This window comes from Podarcis cretensis, assembly GCF_951804945.1.
Source record: "Podarcis cretensis genome assembly, chromosome: 8".
NCBI lineage: Eukaryota > Metazoa > Chordata > Lepidosauria > Squamata > Lacertidae > Podarcis > Podarcis cretensis.
In genome coordinates this window covers 51,713,727-51,731,482 of record NC_137177.1, presented here as the reverse complement: position 1 = coordinate 51,731,482, position 17,756 = coordinate 51,713,727, and the positions used below count along the sequence as shown (strand labels likewise).

General features: G+C 43.4%; 1 protein-coding gene across 6 annotated transcripts in view; it reads right to left on the bottom strand.

Annotated features, from left to right (window-relative positions):
* The window catches only part of ZNF469 (zinc finger protein 469), a 281,476-nt gene that overhangs the window by 224,056 nt on the left and 39,664 nt on the right, over positions 1-17,756 (bottom strand). For all 6 annotated transcript variants that reach the window (XM_079988670.1, XM_079988668.1, XM_079988673.1 and 3 more), the window contains exon 2: positions 16,526-16,616. The gene's annotated coding sequence lies outside the window, so the exon portion shown is untranslated. The remainder of the gene's footprint in view (positions 1-16,525; positions 16,617-17,756) is intronic.

The window sequence follows — 17,756 nt, the reverse complement described above, 5'->3', positions numbered from 1 at the left end:
AGGCACTTCTTAATTTCTTCTGTTCTTACAGAACTGACATTAACTCTCCTGTTTATCAGCCTCTTATCTCTCTGTGTCAGTAGCTTATCTCCTTCAAGTGGTTCCCACCCACAGGCTTGAGCAGGCATTCTCTTTACTCCTTCCAAAGTATTTATGAGATTTTGCAACTGCGCATCGCTCAGCTAGAACCAGGAACGATCTTCCAAATTCCAGTAAACACCTACAATCCTCTCTCTCTCTCTCTCTCTCTCTCACACACACACACACGCAGAGAGAGAGAGAGAGAGAGAGAGAGAGAGAGAGAGAGAGAGAGAGAAAGCTCTCTTCAGGTTTTTGCTGACACATGCAAAGGTTAAGAATGTGAAGGGGGGGGCATGACCGACAGACCTCCACCAATGTCCCCACGTATGGGGTGGTCCTCTCAGACCTTTGTGTGTTTAGCATGGAGGTCTGAAGGGGGGAGGTTCTGTCTGCAATTAGCTGAATCTGCTTAGAAGCCTCAGCACAATCAGGAACCTTGCTTGTTCCCCATCACAGAAGTTTCTCTGTGTGCACTCAGCAAAATGAATTATGCACAGACACCACCTCAGGATGTTCATGTTCAATGCACAAAGGCCTCCACATGTGTGGGTGTTGGCGGACAGACTTGTGTGCACACGCTTCCCAGTCCATAAGGGGAAATGGGGTGCTGCCTTTCCAAGCTCTTCCTGCCATCGGTCATCCTGCCTGGCTTCTTACTTACAACCAGCACAGGATGTCAGCTTCCTGCTCATTCTCAAGTGCTGTCCTTGCAGAACTCAGCAGGGAAGGAGGAAAACAAAATGAGAACCAGTTGACTCTGCCTGTCATTGGCTCTGGCTCCACCTACTATTGACCTCCCTGCCTTCTGCAATACCAGTCCCAAGGGGCACCAGCTGCCACTACCCTGACACTCTTCATAGTACTAAGCCTCACCCCAGCGCCTGAGGAGGGCTATTCTTCAACTGCCTATCCATATGTAGCAAATCTGCACCATATACATACAAAAGCAGGAAGCACCAATGTCTTGGGGGAGCCTCAAGGTTTGAAAAAGTACAAAATGTCTCTTTAAAATATTGAGTGGGGGACCCTGAACAGTCCAATGAGGATTCAGCATAATCAATGGGCACTGAATTCTGATCAATTTCTTTTTTTGGAGGAGGGACAAAAACTGGGGTGGGGCTGGAATGGAGCATCATAAAGAGAGTCCTGGCTGGCTGGCTGGCTGGCTGGCTGGAACCCTGGACAGGAGCACTTCATATGGCAACATTTTTATTGCTGGTCCTGTTTGTTAATCCTAATCCCATTTTATAGGTCATCCCAAATTCTTCCCAGCTATCTGCAAAAAAAAAACCCTTGATTTAAAAAACCCACACAATACTCAATGACTAAATATAATCAGGTGGTGAATCAAAGAGTTCAGTCAGAATTTTTCTCCACTGTGGCTTGAGGTTAGATATCTGGATATTATTTTCTTGAAAATTATAAACTCCTTTGCATTTTTCTTTTTAAGCCAGGAAGTTTCCAGTAAGCTTCAGCATGTAATCCAGGCAATGGGACACATTCTCTCTGTGCAAAGGGACCCTGCTCTGCTTCGAACAGCTTAATCCCATGAAAATGATCTATTTGTTAAGCCCAGCTCTCTCAATAATACCTTTTTTAAAAGGCTCGGACGCTTTGAACATTATAAATAATGAGAACTGGCGCATACTGAGGTTTCTTTTGGAAAGGGGCAGAGGCGCACACTCCAGGCCCTGAGATTCTCAGAGATTTCCTTGCCAGCCCCCAAAGTGGAAACTCCGTAACTTTAACAAGCAAAAAATATTACAGTCGGCTGCTTTTGTATTGCTTCACTTAAGCAGGGATCCAGTTTTCCAGAGTGACAGTGAGACACTTCAGAAGCTGCTCTGTTTTGGAGCAAAATGCAGTGCTCATCAGATCTACAGCATTGGCTGTTACACGGTCCACAGCAAGGACCGGTGAAAGCCATCCAGGAAATCTGAAGCCCCACTTTCCCAGGCTGCTGACATACTCATATCATGGCTCTCTGCTCCCCTCTCCTATAAAGAGGGCCACCCTGAACCACAACAAGAAAATGCTTCAGGTGATTGACCGCACTTGGACAAACATGGATGAAGAGCACTTTCACATCTTATACCGGGAACCACCCATTCTTGGAACAATGTACCATTCATGCCAGCAGCATGAGGACGATTTCCATAACCACCAGTACTCCAGAGCACATATACGAGTTCATAGATGATCTTGTGATTCAGGCCCCTTAAATTACGAGCTCACAATCCTCTGAGGCTTGGTTCTGTATTTAATTGGGTTCTGGTAGAAGTTTATAAAAATTATGCATGGCATGCAGAAAGTGGATAGAGAACTCTGTATCCTGCACTTGGAGCTAATGTGAGACCATGTGTCAGTTTTATCAATAAGGCTTTGGGGGTTTCCCAGGCCAAGAGTCTGAGATTTTTGACCAAAGGTAGTAGTCAGGATGCTTTCCAAGCTTCACCTCTTGTTTCCAGCCACCAGGAAAAGCCAAACAACACCCCCTTCTTACTGGCTGCAGAGGGATGGCAAATCACACACACATAGATATCTCCCCAAATCTGTATTCAAAAAACAAAGAAACCCAACTCCTGGCTGGCTGTCCACTCACATGTCTTGTGGTTCTAAGTTTCAAGCCCTGGTGGTGGAAAGCATGTGATTTGCTCACTGCTGCTTCCAGATGTTTTCTTGGTGGGCTGTTCTCAGACAGCTTTTGTGTGCGCTGCGATTGTGACTGTTGGTGGTTACTCAAACCATGAGGCAGTCTGGGGATAAACAGCAGAATGCAGAGGCCAAAGCAGCTGACTACATTTCTGTATGGCTTAATTCCCGACCCCTGCCCCCTTTGCAAAACACGTACACCAAACCACCTTCGCCTACAGGGCTAAACCTCGCAGCATCCACTAACGCTGTTCGTTCCAGAGGGTAATGGAGACAGCCTGGTGCATTGTGGGGGGGAAGACTTCCTGGAAATGGATCTAAGAACAGGATTCCAATGAACTCATGGATTCCGTAAGCACACTTGTTAACTGTGGGAGAAGAGGAATGGAAAACCAACTTAGAGAAAGGAGGCGCTTCAGAATGGGAGCACAGGGAGAGAACGCCTGCATGGAGATCTTCCACTGTGTTGGATGTGTCACTATGATGACACATAGTGGTGCCAATGTGCAAAGAGAGACCATGCAAGGACTAGAAGATCACAGAGTTTGTGTTCTTTGTCAGCATGATGGGTTACTGCTGTTCTGTGCCTGTGTCCTGGGATTACACAGTGTTTTGAGGAATAGAAATACCTTGTTTCACAAACTATTGCTTCTGAGTATTTCTTTCCCTTGAGCTTCTCATAAAAAGGTAAAGGTACCCCTGCCCATACGGGCCAGTCTTGACAGACTCTGGGGTTGTGCGCCCATCTCACTTAAGAGGCCAGGGGCCAGCGCTGTCCGGAGACACTTCCGGGTCACGTGGCCAGCGTGACATCGCTGCTCTGGCGAGCCAGAGCCGCACACGGAAACGCCGTTTACCTTCCCGCTGGTAAGTGGTCCCTATTTATCTACTTGCACCCGGAGGTGCTTTCGAACTGCTAGGTTGGCAGGCGCTGGGACCGAGCAGCGGGAGCGCACCCCGCCGCAGGGATTCGAACCTGCGGCGGGGTGCGCTCCCGCTGCTCGGTCCCAGCGCCTGCCAACCTAGCAGTTCGAAAGCACCTCCGGGTGCAAGTAGATAAATAGGGACCGCTTACAAAAGATTCTCAGAATACAAAATCCCATTCAAGTGTGGTAAGAAGAATAGAAATATAATGGTGCCCATATGGTGCCAGGATTGTTTAGGTGGCATTTCCTGCCCTCTTCCTTGGTGTTGCCCTTTGCCTTCCACCTACCAGGCAGAAGCCCATTGAGGTCCTCAGAGCAAGTGGGGCCAAGCAGTTATATCTCACACAAAGCCTATGATGGGGGGCAGACTTCCCTTGCTAGCAGGATCTTCTCCCAAAGACTTGACCACAAGCACTGAGGTTTATCAAGAACGAAAGTCAATCCCCAAAATTGGCAATAGGCTCATAGAACCCAAATATCACTTTCAAAATCCAGGTGTTTGAGATCTTCAGACTTTCCAAATCTCCATGCAAGCTCAGAGCCTGGGGACCTGAGTGAGGGTTTTGAAATACAGAATCTGAGAATGCTAAAACAGAGAAGAAGACGTTAACAGGCTTTTAATGAATATGACAAATACTGGTCACTAGTCACACCTTATTATTTACTCTGGGAGTCTAAGGAGCAGCTTTAAGTTGTTCTTGTACACCAGCATTGTCTATTCTGACTGGCAGCCTCTTCCCAGGGTCACAGGAAGAAAGAGGCCTTTCCCCACCACCTGCTCCCTGGTCCTTTTTAAAAAAATGTAGAGATGTCAGGTATCGAACCGGGGACAGTCTGTCACTGATCTACACTCCTTCTCCTCAGACCACAGAATCTTCTAAGTCATGAGATGCTGCCCACAATCGGAGGCATGATGCTAAGTAAGAGACCTCTAAGTTGAAGATGGCTAGTCTCGTGTCCTGAATTTGGATATCACCAGCCCCTGCTCTTTTGGAGCCTGATAACAGAATTGAAAGAGACTCACATTTCCAAAGCATTGTTTAGTCCAAGCAAGCTGAAACCAGAAACAACACTGGTTTGATGATGCTGAAAGGAACAATCCTCTCATTTAACACCCAGTCACATAAATCGTAATCGCTAGTTACTGGTTCAGAGGATTTCATTTCACACTCCGCATATGGCTTCCCTTTGCATATAATAAAGTTTCAAGGTGCCCAGTTTTCCAACACGCTCTTCTCTGCCAACACTGTCCCTGCGTTAGATGCATTTAAAACCAATTTCCATACTGACAAATGGCTGGATTCTACATTGGGGCTGGAGAAAAGGCAAAGGGGACCATGCATAGTGAGCAGGAAACATGCACGGTTGAGTGCTGTGCCCAATGCTGTATCTATTACATTCACACTTTCCAAAACAATACGAGAACTGAAACACAGCCCTCCTATGAAATTCACACTTATCCAAAATTTTGCAATGCAGTTCTCCAAACAATGAAAATATGCATATTAGAGTAATGTGTGCCTAAAAAGTAATATATCCACAAAAATATCAGGAGAAATTGCTTACAAAAATAGTACATTAGTCAAAACTGCAGATTTGCAGTGCGGCAACAGCTTCAAGCAGCAAGAACTGTGGGGACAGCAGTGGCAGACAACACCCCCCCCCCCCGCCGCCGCCGCCGCCGCCATCCTCTGGGGTCCCCCCATCCGTTCCCCTCTTTTGGAAGACAGCTAGCTGTGTATCCCACCGGGGCTGCCATACACTCCTGACACTTCCTGTCCTCAGGTGCCATCTTATCCCATCGCTAGTGCTGAAGTGAGATTCAACAGCCCAGAAAGCTTCAGAGGAGCTTGCCTAGCTAGCTTTGGGGTCTTTCCATAATCTTATATTGAATTCAATGGCTTGGTGCCCTGAGATGTTCTATTTTCAAGATCAGTTCTTCCCTTGCATTATTAAAGAGAAATTTTGGAGTCCAATGAGGAAATTTATTCCAAAACAAAAAGAGGCCCCAAACCCACATTTGAAAACAAGCAAATTAGCTATGGAATTTTTTTTTTCTTTTACAAAGCTCTCCCTATAGATCTCTATTAATAAAGCACCCATGTCTGGTTCCAATTGCACAGATGTTAGAAATGTATACAGTCTGGAATTAAACTCTTGTTAAACTCTAAACTGTGTTTACAAACCACCGTTTGGATGCGTTCAGCTTGCCGTCTCGAACCCCCAACCCCTGAACTTACGTAATTTGCAGCTCATTTTCCAAGCTGAAATCCAACAGGCCTCAAATAAGCCTTTGAGCAAGAGAAAGTAATGCAATTTACTAGTAAGTAAGCCCTCACATGAATGGAAATAAAATTCAATTTAGTCTAATTTGCAAAAAGACAGGTGTGTGTTTTTTCCAGCAGTTAAAAAGTTTTGGTAACCAGCAACACCCTCTAAATATCCAGCATGTGCTCATTTGTTAAAAAGATTTTTATCTGAGTTGAAGGATCCTGTCTTGATGATTACATTTATCTAAATAACTGCAAATCTGGTGTTACTCAATGTTGTCCAAAAAGAGGCAGAAAATACACAATATCAGCTCAATGTCTAAACTGTGTTTTAATTGTCTTTTTAAAAGTGTTTTAGATTTTCAAAATATATTCACATTATTCATTTGAAGGAATATTTTAATAAAATAATGTAGCCATTGTACAAACAGAAAAGAAGACAAACCTAACAAGGAAACTCAAGACTGATGAGGGGGTTTTCAGTCATTTCACTATTTTCTAGCTACATATTAAGTATTTGACTTTTTAAACAAATGGCTCCCACCTAACGATGGGGGAGAATGCGAACTGACCCACACTTGAAATGAACTGGCCTAATTCACATCTTTTGGACTAATACTATGTATTTTGTTTGGTTGGTTAAAATGTTAATACTGTTTAACTGTCAATAAAACCTCTAAGCAATTTACAAATAATATTAAATTGTCAATTTTAAAAATCAACATTGAAAATAAGTTTATAAAAAAGAAAAAATCTACAAGAATATTCAATATAAGTTAATATATGTCTGCGTTATATGGCTGGGTAGGCTTGCCTAAATACATACATTTTTTAGTAAGCGTTGGAAAGACAACAGCGAACGTACTTGTCTAATGTCAGTAGGAAGGGAGTTCCAAAGTGTAGGAGCTGCCACACTAAGAGATCCTTATAAGTGTGAAATGAACATGATGGGTCAATTGTAATACTGCCACAGATCAAAGCAGTCAAGTGGGCATATATGGGATAAATGCAATCCTTCAAGAAAACTGATTCCAAGCTGTTAAGGGATTTATTTACTAACACACTGAACTTGGCCCGGTAACAAATCAGCAGCTGATGCAGATCTCTGAAAAGGGGTAATATATGCTGACAGAATCTCACACCTGTCAGCAACTATTCTGCAGCATTCTGTGCTAACTGCACCTTCTGGATCAGAATGTAATTACCCCATAGATTTTGCACTTCTCGGAATTTTGCAATACAGTTCTTGGCTCAGGAAACATACTCAAAATGTGCTATTTTAGAAATGTATACACTGAGATAAAATGCATATCTAGATATGCATGTTTAAATAAGGATGGGGGTTAAAACATGCAAATTAATGCAAAAATGGAGTGGAATTGACTTATAAATATCCAGGAAAGTGGCACACAGTGCAGAAATACCTCACTGTGTAATGCTGATACCAAGTCTACCCATACAAAAGAAACCTCAACACCAAGAACCAATGAGATCAATCTCAGCTTGAGCAACAGTCAGCTCAAATTGTATTGCACTGATTACCGGTAATAATAATATTTTTTCTCTTTTATCTTCTTTCTGTTCAGGGAAATAATGCCTGAGCACTTTATTGGCTGCATGTTTACTTGAGCTTGGTTTTTTTAAGCATCCCTGAAACACAATGGACATAAGCCAATCTACTACAGCCTCTGAAAACCCCATTCCAAAAACTAAAGGGCTTGTCCATCTCCCCTTCCGGAACAGCCAAAGTTGGCCCTCCTTCTCCCCAAACAAGGATATTCTCACCAACCCCTTCCAATTCTCCATCCTTGAATTATTATTCTCAATTCTGATTGCAAAGGAGGGAGCCCACCCAGCTCACAAGTGAGTCATCTGTACATTGCACCGAGGTGTAACCAAGAGCATAGCTGAGACCCGGTGGTCTCAGAGTTCTTCTGGCCCAAAACACATAGAACTAGGAGGACGTTCATATCAAGACCAGCCAAAGTCCACTATGATATTACCAATTCATGCGCACATCAGCATTCCTTAAAGAATAAAAAAGCACACCAAGTCTGCATTTCTGAGGGTCCTGAAAAGTTCAGCAGTTCTGTACATTTGTGTGTCACTAGTCATAAATCAGAATGGTATAGCATGCTTCTGCAGGGCTTTGGGGAAGAGTGGATGGCCTTGGGGAGCAGTCTCTCGAAAAGGCACTTTGCTTCTGCTTTGCTAACCAGCGGCCAATACGATAACATCTCAAAAGTTGTCCTCGCCGCAATAGGCATTGTTGGAGCCTCTTGAACAAAGCCATATTTTCAAAACATAAGAACAATTTTGACATTGACTTTGTCCCTCCATCACTGCTTTCCTTTGCCTAAACCCTGGCACTGCAAATTTCCGAAAAAATAATTCTTTGTTGTCATTTGTGATGCCTTCCATTAGATCTTTCCAAAATTTACTAGTAGCATCTCTCTCTCTCTCTCTCTCTCTCTCTCCCCCCCCCTCTCTCTCTCGCTCCCTCTCAAATAGTTTTTATACTCTTTTCACTGGAAAACCTCCAGGTTGGCTTTTCTGATTGATTTAAAAGGAAAGGAAAGAAAGACCAAAGAAACGGTTGGGACAGCGGTTGCATTGCAGAGGGTTGGACAATATGACTCTTTGGGTCCCTTCTGACTCTATGGTTCTGCTGATTCCAACAGTATTCCTGCTGAATGGGTTCCAAACTTTTCAGTTTGCAATATACCCTGCAAAGTGCAGCACTGGTGAGACTCCTCTCACAGCCACTCACAGTCTTAATTTGCTATACATATATGCAAACTGGTGTTATGGGCCTGTCACCCTGCCCACTGCGTGCTTTGAGTACCTAGCAAAACCCCTGGGGAGATGTGCACCAGGAAGTCCCAAGAAAAAATCTGTACTCACAGCCTTGCGGCACATATTTGAGAGAAGAGACAGCTAAGGAGTAAACCCTAGAATCATAGAATTGTAGAGTTGGAAGGGAACCCAAGGGTCATCTAGTCCAACCCCCAGCAATGTAGGAATCCTGCCCACAGCAGTTGCTGGGTAGGCTTGAGCAACCAACCTTCTGTTTAACAGCCAGATTTTTTTGTGCCACTGGAGAGTACCTAAGATGGTTGGATGGTGCCTTGCATGCCTCCTTCCGTCAACTCCTGCAGCCAAGCTGGTGCCAAATGTATTGCTCTGCTTTCCTTTGGACCATGTCAGTGTAAAGTGTGCATTAAAATGGATTACATTGGGGGAAATAACACACAAAACTACATTGTATTTGGGATTGTACTGCTTTGCAAAAATGTGAGTATTAGGAGAAATTTGTACTAAAATGTTGATGGTTTTTCAAGAGGGTTTTTTTAAAAAAAAAATCACAAATTCCTGCTGAAATGTAGAGAACTGAATTTAAGATTGTACAAATGAGAAGCAAAGAAACCGAAATGAACTGATTCACCCATCCCTACTGCCACAAAGTAAGTTAGGTTTGCTGGTCAAGGAGACCCAAGTCCCATCTCTGAGGTTCCACTGGCAGACCCAGCCTACTCCCAGGAGTGTCCACTTGCTTGGAACAAGAACCAAATGTGCAAATGACGGTGCCCACTCTGCTCTTCACAAAGAGAACAAATGGGGCATGTCAGGGGTTGAGGTGTCTTAGCTTGTACCTCGCCGTGCATCTTAGAGGTCTGCATCTGATGTAATGACTGTGTGTAACCTGCATCTTCATCTACACCTTAACTGTGTGCTGACTTTGGAGTAAAGCCTCCAGGAATCTCAGGCTGAAAACTGTGTCTGAGAGTGAGAGTCAGGACACTTTTTAATGCACCCACCCACCAAGATCTGGGTCTGAGAGTACAAGGTTGTGGTGCCTTTGACAAGTTGCTATTATTATTATTATTAGCATTAGCATTAGCATTAGCATTTATTCATATGGTGTCTCTGATGTACATAGAATTAAAGTGAGGAATTCAACCCCAAAGGATGGGCAGTCTAAAACAATAAATATAAGCAATACAATAAAAATTACTAGCTCTATAGCAGGACCCCTAAGACCGAGAGATAGGAAGGAGACTGACTGTGTAGAGCTCGCCAGGTGGGCAGAAGGTGGGATTTTGGCGGGTGAGACTGGGCTTGTGAATAGAAAAAAACAAAACCCAATTTTCTATTCAACAATTAAATGAAGAGGAGACCCATTTTCCTCCAAAGTGGTTATCTTAATCAGCAGAGTAGAAGAAAAATACTAGATTGCACAAAACATCACCATTCGTACTTACACCAGAGGGCAGTGTACTTTAGCTCAGTAGGAGAGAGTTAGAGAGAGAAAGTGCTTCAGTTACCCATAATCCAAACAGCCCACTCCTCTCCTGTGCTTGGCTAGCCCCAAGTCATTAGACGTGATCCAGAGCAAAACAGCCAACAGCTCCCACAGTCTCGTGTCTTAGATGATTATCCTCCACTTCAAACAGCCAGCCTCCCCAAAGGCATTTCCATCTGAAAAGCCAAATCGCCCTTATCTCACCACTTTTATCAGTTTTTCTCAGTGTTTAATCATTAGTCTCCGTGTAACAAACTTGGCACTCAGCAATTACAGGCCAGCATTGCAGGTTCTTTGCTAGTGAATGCTGAAAATCCAGAATTCAGAGGCAAAAGGATCCATCCAGGACACTGAAAATGTCGCTTTGGGGTGGGTGCCTTTTTTTATTATTTTTTTTTTAAAGAAAAGTTCCAAGATTTGACTATACTTTGGAAAAGGAGCCAAACGCTTCAGGGATTATTTGAACCTTAACCAAAGTGCCTTGGGTCAGATTCAAGGCTGACGCAGAAGTGCTACATGAATGGCAGGAGAAAGGGAAAGACTGAGAAAAACAGGTGTCTCCCCCGAGCAGTGTCAGATTTGTCCTCAGCTGACATTTTGCGGATGTGCAGAAATTAAGAGCATATAACATATAAAAATATTTTAATGGATGTGTAACTTTCCCCTCTCTCCCTCCCAAGGAACCCCATATCTTGTACTGACATCCAGCCCTCCAAATAAATTATGTGAGTATCCGCCTGGTATATAAAATCAGATTAAATCTGCTCAATTTACATGCTTACATTATGTGATATTTTGTGGGTTTGGAATAGTTTGTTTTGTTTTATTACAAAAGCAACATGACGCAGGAGGCCAAGGAAAGGGAAAGGACGGCCAGTGAGGATATGATCTTCTCCAATAGATAAAAATAAGGACAGTCTTGTCACATCCCAGCTCCTGAACCACCAGACACACACACACCCTAATTACACATTGCTGAAGATTAGGAACACAGGAAGCTTGACAGAATGTCATGGATCCATCTAGCTCAGCACCATCTACGCTGACTAGCAGTAGATCTCCAGGGTTTCAGACAGGGTTGATCTGCAGCCCTAGCTGGAGATACCGTTGGGGTCTGAACCTGGGACTTTGCATGCAGAGCTGATACTCTTCCACTGAGCTACAGCCCTTGCCCAGGATCTGCTCTGCTTTCTGTATGGAGCATTCATTTACTCTTCAGTTTCTTCTTTTAGACCCATTTTAAAAGGGGAGACTATCAAGCCCAGCGGTAGAGCATGTGTTTTTCATGCAGAAGGTTCAGGTCCTGGTGTCTCTAAGAGACATAGTATACATTTATATAATTTGCTCGTATCTAACCCCAGTTTGACTGCATAGATTTCAGAAGCAAAGAATTCCAAAATACATTGAAAACAGTGTAGAAAGAACATTGGATTTTTTGAGGCATGCTGAAACAACGGGGCCTTTTTCCATTTCCCCTGCTCAGGAAGGCAGAGCTCTAAATTAACTGTTGCTATAGCAGTGAAGCTAATCAGACTCAGAGATGATATATGGGATGGAGACTTCGCCCTTTCCTGGGTCCTGCCTATTTTGCCATCTCATCTATACCCTGTTAGGGTAGCACTGGGCAGCACACTGCAGACAACACCACAACAACGCTGTTGAACGGAGCACAAGAGGTGGGGGGGTGCCAGATTTTAGCGTCACACAGGGTGCTGCTGAAATTCCGCCAGTGCCTGTAGCCCTTCTGGGAGTGATGGGGAGGAACAACCACTGGAAGTGTGGAGATCACCTAGAGTCTTCTGCTGTTCCTTCTCCAAGGAGACCCCATGTCCCAAATCTGAGCCAGGCTGAATCCTGACAGTTGTTGTTGTTTTTCAGTGGCACAGGCCCATCCTTGTGGAACTGCTTACCACTTGGATGCACATTTGGCTCTCTTATTATATGAGTTTCAAGGGGCCTTAAACATCTTTTTGTTCTGATCTGCTTTTAATTGATGATGCCGGGCTGGAGTTCCCAAAACTCTTGTTGGTTTTTTCCATTGTTATACCGAGAGTCATTCTCTGGCCTAGACTGCAATATCTATGCTGCTGTTTGAATATATACATATATGTGGGTTTTATATATATCACTGTATGATGCCATTCTGAGCTGCTGCTTTTTAGCCCCGAAAGCCAGCAGAAAACTTCAGACTAAATCCCTAAGAGCAGAGCTTCGTCTCAGCTTAAATGCCCCCCACCCTGTGTCCCACTGCATCGTTGGCAGAGATCGATCCAGGATAATTAGCCTGAACCAATTTTCAGCCCCATAAAACTTTGCATGTCAGTAAGGACATACCATGGACGTCCGCTGTCCTTAAGCGGCCCGTGAATGTCATGTTCCCTTCCAAGATTACAAATAAGAAGTTCAGCACTGCATTCCACATCCACCGGAAGATTCATATCTCCCTGGCCACCGCTTTAAAGTGATTACCACAGAGTTGTTATTCCACCATGTGTATATATCATAAGGATGTCTCAAGCATCTGTTTACATTTAATGGCTGGGGCCGGGGGAGGGGGGAAGAGGCCCACAGAATTATATATTTTATATTATTCTCTTTCTTCCAAGACCAAACGCAGGAACAGATGGATATAAATGATTTCCAACCAATGATGGAAGTACAGGGTGATATTAATTGGCGGCTGAGATGCCATTTCCACACCACACGTGGCTAAGTGCCCAGGACACTTTTACGTGGCCAAATCCAACCCCAGATTGGGCTTTGTGGCTGGTACCCACAAACTGGCACGCAATTTGCCGACAAACTGCAAGAGAGGTAAGATTGTACAACTTTATAAACTGGGGGCTCGAACAAGGAAGGATTGTGTCCCAAACTTCTTGCCTTTGCTGCAGAATCACTAGCCATGGTTCTGAAACTTAGCCACTGGCCTCTGGACTACCACCTTCGGTATTTTTGGGTGTCCCTTGGCTTCAGGTCAACTCCAACTCACAGCTTTGCCTTCCGCCTGGGCTCTCACCTCATCAGAGCAACAGAATCTGATATGGATCAGAACCTTTGGCTGCTCAGTCTTCTCTCTCTCTCTCTCTTACTGTGTGTGTGTGTGTGGTATATAGCTCCTTGCTACTATATTTTCCTGCTGATGTTGCTTGGTGCATTTGTTGTTTTTTCTTAATTATTACTTAAATGCTGGAAAAGTTTCAAGAGGTTTTTTTAATAATAATAATATCACGATTTTCTGTGGAAATGTGGAGAACTGAATTTAAGATTGGGACAATGAGAAACTGAGAGACACTCAAACTGACAGATTTTCCCTCCCGCCCTTGGAACCCTTTCTAAAAGTATTGTCTCTTGGGCATCTGTTGATCCAATGCCAGGCAACTGTTCCACAGGTGCAGATCCTCCTCTAACTTTTTATGAAATGTCTATCCTGTCTTCCCTTGGGTGCATGTGCAGGCAGGCAGCTATGGGTGTCTATGGACTGGGGCACTGATCCAACACTGGTATTATTGGAAGTGGAAGTGAACATGGCACCTCTGGTTCGTGTGCATGAGCGCGCGCACACACACACACACACACACACACACACACACCAAAAACCATGCACAAAGAAGCATCCTCAGAAGAATGCAACAGTTCTGTCTTCCAAAGTCACACTGGGTTGCCAAGGAAAGGGCAAGTGCCACCATCCATTTCTTGCAAGTCCCAAAATAATTGAGTAAGATTTAGTGATTTGAGAAAAAGCAAACAAAGAAGCACGATTGTTTCAAAAACAGCATTTTGCCCATCAACCTCACAAAGGACACTGATGAAACAGAAGATTGACAGATTCTGAAGATTTCAGCTAAGTCAACAAGATTTTCATTTTAACCATCTAATCTCACTGATCCATGGATTAAATGTTGCAGGCCTTTTTAATCTATATACTCTGAGTGGGGGTCAAATGCCAGTAGTCTCTCTGGCATCCTAACCTCGCCATGCACATTAATTCCACCTTTCACAATTATTTCTGCCACTGAAAGCTTCCGGAGCGAGCTGGATAATAAACACAAACAACGATGAAACAAACAGTGAGTACTATTTGGAAACAATTCAACCACTGTCTTGGTGCCAATATGGGGCCTTTGTGTTGCTTTGGTTTCACCCAAGGATGGGAGACTGTGACAAACACGTCGTGTGCTGGCTCTCTCTCCCCCTCTCCAGGGAAGTGGCTTCACTCAAGACACTTTTAAAATGTTGGCTCCTTTCTCAAAGAATAATTTTGCCTCTCCAAGTTGTAAATAACATCCAGGGCCATAAACAGCCAGCCAGGGACATGGCGCATCTCACATGAGCAAGGGGAACACTTGAGCCTCCATCAGTGGCATAGCCAAAACCTCTCCCTTCTCCCAGGAGTGTTGCGGTCACTTGTGAATGTGATGCAGCTGTGGGCCATTAATGCAAGCAGGGATGGACCAGAGGCTGGGATTCCAAGGGCTGAGAAAGCATCGCAAGCATGTCAGAAATTCAGGATCTCTTAGAGGGGGAAGGGGAAGCTTTTTCTTCTTACACATGTTCAGTGTGTGAGGATAGAGAGCAGCTGGGAAATGAATGGAGCTCTGAGAAGTCACGAGTCCATCCTCAAGGGGGAAGCCATGAAACATTACAGGCTTATAGTGGAAAATGATGGTATGCCTGCAACAGATGTTTCTCTCTCTCTCTCTCTCTCTCTCTCTCTCTCTCTCTCAGTAGGGCACATTGCAATGAATTTATAAGTTGCTGCCACACTGCTCTTCCTTCAAAACCACATCCAGCAGCTTCCCATCCCATCAAGCCATAGATCAGATTCCAAGCCATTCAGAAAATGGTGCAGAATCAGAAGCTCGTGTGATCTGCTCCAGCTTGCATGACTTGTTGCACATGAACAATTTTTAATTGCATGTGTGGATCCAGCAAAAATCTTTCAGGCTTATGGAAAATGCATCCCTCTCTCATGATATACTAGAAGGGGTAGACATGCAATGAAGCTGAATGTTGGAAAGTTTGGGACAGATAAAAGGAAGTACTTCATGCGGAGCATCGTTAAACTATGAAACTGGATCCCATAGGAGGCAGTGATGGCCACCAACTCTGACGGCTTTAAAAGAGGATTAGATAAATTCCTGGATGGCATTGCTTTCAATAGCTACTAGCTACCACAGCTATGTTCCCTGCCCTCTACTATTGGAAGCATCAATGCTTCTGAATATCAGTTGCTGGAAACCGCAGGAGAGGAGAGCACTCTTGTGTTCAGGTCCTGCTTGCAGGTTTCCTATAGGCACCTGGCTGGCCACTGTGAGAAGAGGATGCTGGACTAGATGGGCCATTGGTTTTTACACTTTTATAGGACAGTCCTGCTAATGCTTCAACCTTGTAACTTTGAGGGCTTCCTCTAGATGTCATCTTTGGGGTTCCCTCCAAGCCTGAAATTGTATATCTGTAAGATGGGATTTCTGTAAAGTAATAGAAACTGCTAAAGTAGGTCAAAGCAGTCACTTTGTTATGTTAATGGACCTAGCCAAGTTTGCTAAATGTTGGCTTTGTTATGTTAAGCTTGGGCAAAAGTGTTGTGTAGGAACTAAATAGCTGGAGAGATTTCTAGAAGGTAAGTTGCAGAGGAGAAGTCCTCTCCTCTCCTCCGGCTGCAGAAGTCAGTGACTGTAAGAGAAAAGTGGAACTGACCACACAGTTTTGTCAGTGGGGGCTAGAAAGCACAATGAGGGTTGGATTTTGTTCTCTGTGAGAACCCAAAGCTATGCCTAATTGACTGGGGGGAAGCCAAGATCTGCTGGGGAGTGTTAATACTATGAACCTTCTCTCTTACGTTCTGCCTGTATATAATAGCAAATAAAACCACACATCACAAAGACAAGCTTCTAGCGACCTTCCTTCCAACAAAAGCAAAGCCAAGGTATGCACCAAGCCCCCTTTGTTCCCTAACTGCTGAGAGAATGAGGTGCATGTAACATTTGCACGCAATCTTGTGGAAATAATGTTTTCCCTTCAGCTTAATAACAGCATCACTGAGAACTCTCCTTCCACTTAGGTACAGCGGCATTCAGGCACCAAGATTAGATCAACTCAGAAAAACTAAAAGCCAGGTTGTTTTATACAATTCTTTTAAAACGAACAAGATTTTACTCATCAGAGGGCAAGAGCAAAAGCAGAAAATTGAAAGCTTTTAGAGGTTTCATCTCGGTATACATAATTATGTGAGAGTAAGGTAGAGTATATTCCCTTCCGTATAGCACAGGTAAGAGAGAAAAAATGTGGCTTACTTTTCCTCATAATGAGGGCATGCCTAGTTCAGGATTCTTGAAGAAGTGGTTTTGTTGAGGAGGAATCATCCCTGCTGCTTCCAGAACCAACCTTGAATAGAAAACATAAAACAAAATACATGTATAGAGGGACTTCTATGTGAATACGATTTTTAAAAAGCATTAAACATGGGGGGGGGGATATCTGAATAGCTACCAATATTTATCTTCAAAATGAATGTTACACCCCGCTCTCCAAAATCAGAAAATTATATCCATCACTGAGCTGCAAGATGGAATTTATTGCTGGAATTGGTTTTGGGAATCTATATTTTCAGAAAAATATAACTCATGTATTATATTTCTGAAAATTTTGAGTACGAAGGAGAAAGCATTAGATGGTATTCTGAAATGCTTATTATTATGCTGTGATTATTATAAAGTGATGATAAACCCACACACCAAAGCAAAGAAAGGATAAAGAGATTTCCCCATTATAAATAAACCACCACAGTTCAAAATGTACTGGGACCAAACTGCACCTCTCAGTTGCAGAACTTCTCCCCTCATTTGCTGAAATCCCTTAGCTTTGTACTTATAGTACAATCTGCTGCCCTACAAACAAAACCCAGAAGCAGTTTCTAGTATCTAGTATCTATTCCAGTAATACAATAACAATACATACTAAGACATATAATATCACAGGAACATAATTCTGGGGGGAAACTAAAAATCAACCACGAACAGTTCATTTAACCCACATAAACGTTTAAGTAAGCATACAGCTTACCAACAGACCAAGTCAAAGTATCCATTAAACAACTCCCTTCTGAAGGCTTCAAGGGCCGGAGGGTAGAGCAGCACAGGTGAAACCAACCACACCTTGATGGCAAAATTGCTCAGGCTTTTAAAGTGCATAATCTGATGTGCATTTTATGCTTTTCCTGTGAACTTTATACAGTATATTAAAATAATTTACTGGTCACTTCTTATATTGGGATTTCTGGGAAGGGCACAATAAAAATCATATATTAAATGCAACTAATATTTTATATCTGCTATTTACTGCTTAGCTACTACTTTTATTGTTTTAGAGAGGTTTTTTAAGGGAAAATGCTGTTTTATTAATTTGTTTGTCTTATTTAATAAAATTTATAGTTTGATTAACAACAACAGCAGCAGCAGCAACAACAACAACAACAACAACAACAACAACACCTCAAAGCGGGTTACAGGTGTAGGTGCAGATAAC